Below are 7500 nucleotides of genomic sequence, written 5' to 3'. Positions count from 1 at the left end.
GGTTCCACTGCAATGCATGCCAAGCACTCTTTTCGAGGTGATAGACGAAATTCCGGCGGGGCTTACTTAAAGATATCCGACCCGGTTTCGTTTCCTCTTCGTGGGATGGAGTGCCTCTTAGAACATGTGCAGCATCAGCCATGAGCGGCCGACGGCCATTCGTGTCTCTGTGGACAGCAGGCAAAAGAGCGCCTCCAGTTATTTAAGTAGGCTTAATAACTGTCGCGAGTTGTATGAATGGGTGCGCCAGTCCATGGACTTGCTAGTATAGGCTTGCTTTGTTTTATGGGCACGCCACAAGAAGGCGCCGGGCGACAAACTCCTCAAGGCGAAGCTCAAGCCTGGTTACCTCGTACCGGGGAGAGACAGTCAGCAGGCACCGAACTCGCAGTAACCGATGGATGTATATTTCCGACCTCGTGAGGAGTGGCGGCGATAAGCTCATATGCATGCTGCCGCCGCAATATAGCGCCTCACAACTTGTCATGTATCTGGTATTCTTATATTCACATACCGACACGCAGTTTGCTGCGGCCTCATCACCACGAAATGAAAGTGATCCCCCCGCAGAGTTGTGTATTTGCCATTTGGTCTTTTTTTTGCGACTAACCATCACAGGTCGAGTCTCAATGAAAGGGTTTGACAGATGGTTCAAAGTTTAGGTTTGGGTTTGGCTGACGGCTTATAGTTTTTTTTTTGACACTTGAATTTCACTCTTTTTGGGTCAAGAGGCTTATTCGCCGGTAGTAAGGAACGGACGGGCAGCCGCCCAAAGCCCCGTCCGTCCTCCTCCTCCGGTCTTCGCGCTCTCGCCCGAGTGTGGTCCACCTACAGCGTGGTGGTACCTATTTTTGGTGCGGGGGCCGGGATTGTCCTCTTTCGCTGCTGGAGTTGCCAGAGCAGAGCCCGAGACCGCCCAAATCAGGAGAGTAGTAGTAGTTTTAAGAGCGCTCCGTTCTCTTTCTCTCTGTTAATGATCCTTCCGCAGGTTCACCTACGGAAACCTTGTTACGACTTTTACTTCCTCTAAATGATCAAGTTTGGACATCTTTCCGTCAGCTCGAGGCGACGACCCCAGAAAACCCTCGCGGGCAACGGGGCCGACAATCCAAGAGCGCCAGTCCGAAGGCCTCACTAAATCATTCAATCGGTAGTAGCGACGGGCGGCGTGTACAAAGGGCAGGGACGTAGTCAGCGCAAGCTGATGACTTTGCACTTACTGGGAATTCCTCGTTCATGGGAAACAATTGCAAGCCCCAATCCCTATCAAGAAAGGCTTTGAACGGGTTACCCTCCTCTCGGAGGGAAAACTCGTTGATCCCTTCAGTGCTGCGGCCCAGAACATCTAAGGGCATCACAGACCTGTTATTGCTCAATCTCGTGCGGCTAGAATTGCCGCTTATCCTCTAAGAAGAAGTTGCGAACTGGACACCATTTTCTGGAGATCCGTCGACTACTTAGTAGGCCAGAGTCTCGTTCGTTATCGGAATTAACCAGACAAATCGCTCCACCAACTAAGAACGGCCATGCACCACCCACCCACCGAATCGAGAAAGAGCTCTCAATCTGTCAATCCTTCCGTGTCTGGGCCTGGTGAGGTTTCCGTGTTGAGTCATTAAGCCGCAGGCTCCACTCCTGGTGGTGCCCTTCCGTCAATTCCTTTAAGTTTCAGCTTTGCAACCATATTTCCCGGAACCCAAAGACTTTGGTTTCCGGAAGCTGCCCGCCGGGTCATGGGAATAACGCCGGGGATCGCTAGTTGGCATCGTTTATGGTTAGAACTAGGGCGGTATCTGATCGCCTTCGAACCTCTAACTTTCGTTCTTGATTAATGAAAACATCCTTGGCAAATGCTTTCGCAGTAGTTCGTCTTGCGACGGTCCAAATTTCACCTCTAGCGTCGCAATACGAATGCCCCGCCTGTTCCGATTAGTCATTACCTCTGGTTCCGAAAACCAACAAAATAGAACCGAGGTCCTATTCCATTATTCCATGCATCACCATTCGGGCCATTCAAATAGCCTGCTCTGAGCACTCTAATTTTTTCAAAGTAAACTCTCCCACTCGGGACACTCGACAAAGAGCATCCGTGCGAGCCGGCGGGCGGCTGTTCGGGCGTGACAGTAAACACCGGTGCACCGTCAGTCCGGAACTGAGATCAACTACGAGCTTTTAACCGCAACAACTTTAATATACGCTATTGGAGCTGGCACCAGACTTGCCCTCCAATGGATACTCGTTAAAGGATTTAAAGTGTACTCATTCCGATTGCGAGGCCTCGGATGAGACTCACATCGTTATTTTTCGTCACTACCTCCCCGTGCCGGGAGTGGGTAATTTGCGTGCCTGCTGCCTTCCTTAGATGTGGTAGCCGCTTCTCAGGCTCCCTCTCCGGAATCGAACCCTGATTCCCCGTTACCCGTTATAGCCATTGTAGGCGCATAACCTACAATCGAAAGCTGATAAGGCAGACACTTGAAAGAAGCGGCGCCGGTGCGGAGACCGTGCGCTCAGCCCGAAGTTATTCAGATTCACCACAGGTGGGTTACGAACCGGGGCCCGACCAGTTTTGAACTAATAAAAGCGCTCTTCCCTTGCGGTCAGAGACCAATTGCATGTATTAGCTCTAGAATTGCCACAGTTATCCAAGTAAGTGGGTTTACAGATCCAATGAAACATAGCTGATTTAATGAGCCATTCGCAGTTTCGCCTTAAATCGGCTTGTACTTACACATGCATGGCTTAATCTTTGAGACAAGCATATGACTACTGGCAGGATCAACCAGGTAGCTGCTGCTGTTGGCGGCGCCTATCACGGCGGCCAAAATAGTGAGATTGAGAGAGAGGCAGAAGACATTGGGCGAGGGACCGCACGTTGGCCTTAGAGAAATAGCAAACCAGATGATCAGATCTAACTGCACCTTCTCTTGCTATCCTCGGCGCCGGCAGCGCCACCGTGTGTGCCAATCTCCTCCCTTATCCGCTCCTCTTCTCTTCGCTTTGCCCCAGCTCCAGCGAGGCAGAAGACATTGGGCGAGGGACCGCACGTCCGTGTATGCCAATCTCCTCCCTTATCCGCTCCTCTTCTCTTTGCCCCACCTCCAGCGAGGCAGCCGACATTGGGCGAGGGACTGCACGTTGGCCTTAGAGAAATAGCAAACCAGATGATCAGATCAAACTGCACCTTCTCTCGCTATCCTCGGCGCCGGCAGCGCCACCGTGTGTGCCAATCTCCTCCCTTATCCTCTCCTCTTCTCTTTGCCCCAGCGAGGCAGCCGACATTGGGCGAGGGACCGCACGTTGGCCTTACAGAAATAGCAACCCAGATGATCAGATCAAACTGCACCTTCTCTTGCTATCCTCGGCGCCGGCAGCGCCACCGTGTGTGCCAATCTCCTCCCTTATCCGCTCCTCTCCTCTTTACCCAGCTCCAGCGAGGCAGCCGACATTGGGCGAGGGACCGCACGTTGGCCAATCTCCTCCCTTATCCGCTCCTCTTCTCTTCTCTTTGCCCCAGCGAGGCATAAGACATTGGCCCATCTCCTCCTCTCTCTCTTTCTCTTACTGTTTGTGGGGACGTGGGCTCATGAGCGCCATCGTCGCCCAATATTGGTTAGGTTGTGTATTTCACGGGTGGGAACCGCCATCATCGTTGTTAGGTGATGGGGTAACCCAACGTGTGCTTTGACGAGTTTTGGCTGCTAAACTCTCTTTTTAGTATACTCGGCTCCCAGACTGCGCCCTGGTCGTGTTGAACCATGAGTGTTGTCTATGCACATTTAGGGTAGCCGTTTGCGCGTGGAATAGTGCAATGAATCTCGGTCAAGAGACGGATGGGCGCTGCATTGAAGGCCGGCACAGACGCGAAGACGGCGTGATCAGCCAACGCAAGTCCGCTAAGTTGGGCAGACAGCAAGGCGAAGGGTAGCCCCATTCCGGACTGAAAGGCCGCAGCATATGCTGTGACGGAAACTAGTAGGGTGGCGACGTGTGCGCCGAGAGAGAGAGACGGAGTAAATAATGTCCAAACGGAAGAGAGACCTGGCAAGTGTAATTGATAGAGCGCGAGCTTACTCGCCATAAGCCCGCTCCACTGCCATTCCTCTGATCCAATGAGACTAAAATCTCTCTCTCCTTCTGCTCCAGCCATTGCAGGGCAGGGAAGCGACGGCAATTTTGGTTGTTGTTTTTGAATGCCGCGCTTTGCTTCGCAGAGGCGCCGAAGCGCTCCGCTGGGGGGCGGAAGATATTTCACACCGAATATGTGTGTGAAGGCACCCTCTCCCCTTAATATAGTGAAATAGTGCAATCCAGCATACAAGGTCGGACGATAGGACATTCACCGTACCGCACCTCGAGAGTGGATGTTGGGTAAGGTTAAAACCGGACTGTTCGCAGACAGCTGAATAACCCGGTTCCGGACTAATTGGTGGATGCAACATCATGATGATGCTGCTGCTGTCGCGGAAACCGCAGTGGCGACGTGAGAGAGTAATAATGTTCAATAGGGAGAGCGACCTGGCTAGTGTAATTGATAGATCGCGAGCCTACTCGCCATTAGCCCGCTCCACTGCCATTCCTCTGACCCAATGAGACTATTCTCTCTCTCGCTCTCCTTCTGCTCCAGCTATTGCAGGGCAGGGAGAGGAAATCGACGGCAATTTTGGTTGTTGTTTTTGAATGCCGCGTTTTGCTTCGCAGAGGCGCCGAAGCGCTCCGCTGGGGGGCGGAAGATATTTCACATCGAATATGTGTGTGAAGGCACCCTCTCCCCTTAATATAGTGAAATAGTGCAATCCAGCATACAAGAGCGGACGATAGGACAGTCACCGTACCGCACCTCGAGAGTGGAAGTTGTTTGATCGGTTGTTAGGCAAGGTTAAAACCTGACTGTTCGCGAACAGCCGAATAACCCGGTTCCGGACTTACAATAGACGCAACATCATGATGCTGCTGCTGTCGCGGAAACCGTGGTGGCGACGTGCGCGCCGAGAGAGTAATAATGTTCAATTGGGAGACAGACCTGGCTAGTGAAATTCATAGATCGCGCTCCACTGCCATTCCTCTGACCCCATGAGACTATTTTCTCTCTCTCTCTCTTCTTCTTCTTCTGCTGCTGCTGCTGCTCCAGCCATTGCAGGGCAGGGAAGGGTTTAACGGCAACTTTGGTTGTTGCTTTTTGAATGCCGCCATGATTTTGCGAGAGGCGCTCGGCGCCCGCTGGGGGCGGAAGATATCTACACCGAATAGGTGTGAAGGCACCCTCTCCCCTTAATATAGTGAAATAGTGCAATCCAGCATACAAGAGCGACGATAGGACAGTCACCGCATCGCACTCCGAGAGGGAAGTTGTTTGATCGTTTGTTGTGCGTTGTTAAAACCCGACTGTTCGCGAACAGCCGAATAACCCGGTTCCGGATCTCTACAATAACAGATGCAACATCATGATGCTGCTGCTGTCGCGGAAACTGTGGTGGCGATGTGCCGAGAGTAATAATGTTCAATTGGGAGACAGACCGGCTAGTGAAATTATAGATCGCGCCTCCACTGCCATTCTCCCTCTGACCCCATGAGACTATTTTCTCTCTTTCTTCTGCTGCTGTTGCTCCAGCCATTGTAGGGCAGGGAAGGAAAGCGACGCAACTTTGGTTGTTGCTTTTTGAATGCCGCGCTTTGATGACAAGAGAGGCGCTGAAGCGCCCGGCTGGGGGCGGAAGATATTCCACAATCGGTTAGGTGTGAAGGCACCTCTCCTTAATATAGTGAAATAGTGCAATCCAGCATACAAGAGCGACGATAGGATGAAGTCACCGACCGCACCGAGAGTGGAAGTTGTTTGATCGTCAGCAAGGTTAAAACCTGACTGTTCGCGAACAGCCGAATAACCCGGTTCCGGACTTACAATAGACGCAACATCATGATGCTGTTGCTGTCGCGGAAACCGTGGTGGCGACGTGCGCGCCGAGAGAGTAATAATGTTCAATTGGGAGACAGACCTGGCTAGTGAAATTCATAGATCGCGCTCCACTGCCATTCCTCTGACCCCATGAGACTATTTTCTCTCTCTCTTCTTCTGCTGCTGCTGCTGCTCCAGCCATTGCAGGGCAGGGAAGGGAAAGCGACGGCAACTTTGGTTGTTGTTTTTGAATGCCGCGCTTTGCTTCGCAGAGGCGCCGAAGCGCTCCGCTGGGGGGCGGAAGATATTCCACACCGAATATGTGTGCGAAGGCACCCTCTCCCCTTAATATAGTGAAATAGTGCAATCGAACATATAAGGGCGGACGTTTTCATCACCGTCTCCCACTCGGTGTGGGTGCAGATTCTCGGATCATTTTGTAAAGTATGCTCGACCCCCGATTGACTTTGACGGTCTCCCATTCGGGTGTGCAAGTTTCTGTAGTATGCTATTAAATCGACCCCCGATTGACTTTGACTGTCTCCCATTCGGGTGTGCAAGTTTCTGTAGTATGCTATCAAATCGACCCCCGATTGACTTTGACGGTCTCCCATTCGGGTGTGCAAGTTTCTGTAGTATGCTATTAACTCGACCCCCGATTGACTTTGAAGGTCTCCCATTCGGGTGTGCAAGTTTCTGTAGTATGCTATTAAATCGACCCCCGATTGACTTTCACTGTCTCCCATTCGGGTGTGCAAGTTTCTGTAGTATGCTATTAAATCGACCCCCGATTGACTTTCACTGTCTCCCATTCGGGTGTGCAAGTTTCTGTAGTATGCTATCAAATCGACCCCCGATTGACTTTGACGGTCTCCCATTCGGGTGTGCAAGTTTCTGTAGTATGCTATCAAATCGACCCCCGATTGACTTTGACGGTCTCCCATTCGGGTGTGCAAGTTTCTGTAGTATGCTATTAAATCGACCCCCGATTGACTTTGACTGTCTCCCATTCGGGTGTGCAAGTTCTCTGTAGTATGCTATCAAATTGACCCCCGATTGACTTTGACTGTCTCCCATTCGGGTGTGCAAGTTCTCTGTAGTATGCTATCAAATCGACCCCCGATTCACTTTGACGGTCTCCCATGCGGGTGTGGAACTTCTCTGGTATGTTGTATAATATGACCGAGGTGCCCCTACCCCTTACTATAGTGAAATAGTGCCATCCAGTGTACAAGGGCGGACGCTTTCATCACCGTCTCCCACTCGGTGTGTGCACATTCTCGGATCATTTTGTATAGTATGCTATTAAATCGACCCTCGATTGACTCTGACGGTCTCCCATTCGGGTGTGCAAGTTTCTGTAGTATGCTATCAAATCGACCCCCGATTGACTTTGACTGTCTACCATTTGGGTGTGCAAGTTTCTGTAGTATGCTATTAAATCGACCCTCGATTGACTTTGACTGTCTCCCATTCGGGTGTGCAAGTTTCTGTAGTATGCTATCAAATCGACCCTCGATTGACTTTGACTGTCTCCCATTTGGGTGTGCAAGTTTCTGTAGTATGCTATCAAATCGACCCCCGATTGACTCTGACGGTCTCCC

Source organism: Homarus americanus, unplaced genomic scaffold (genome assembly GCF_018991925.1).
Source record: "Homarus americanus isolate GMGI-L3 unplaced genomic scaffold, GMGI_Hamer_2.0 scaffold45766, whole genome shotgun sequence".
NCBI lineage: Eukaryota > Metazoa > Arthropoda > Malacostraca > Decapoda > Nephropidae > Homarus > Homarus americanus.
The sequence above is the reverse complement of the archived record's forward strand: the minus strand, read 5'-3'. Positions refer to the sequence as shown.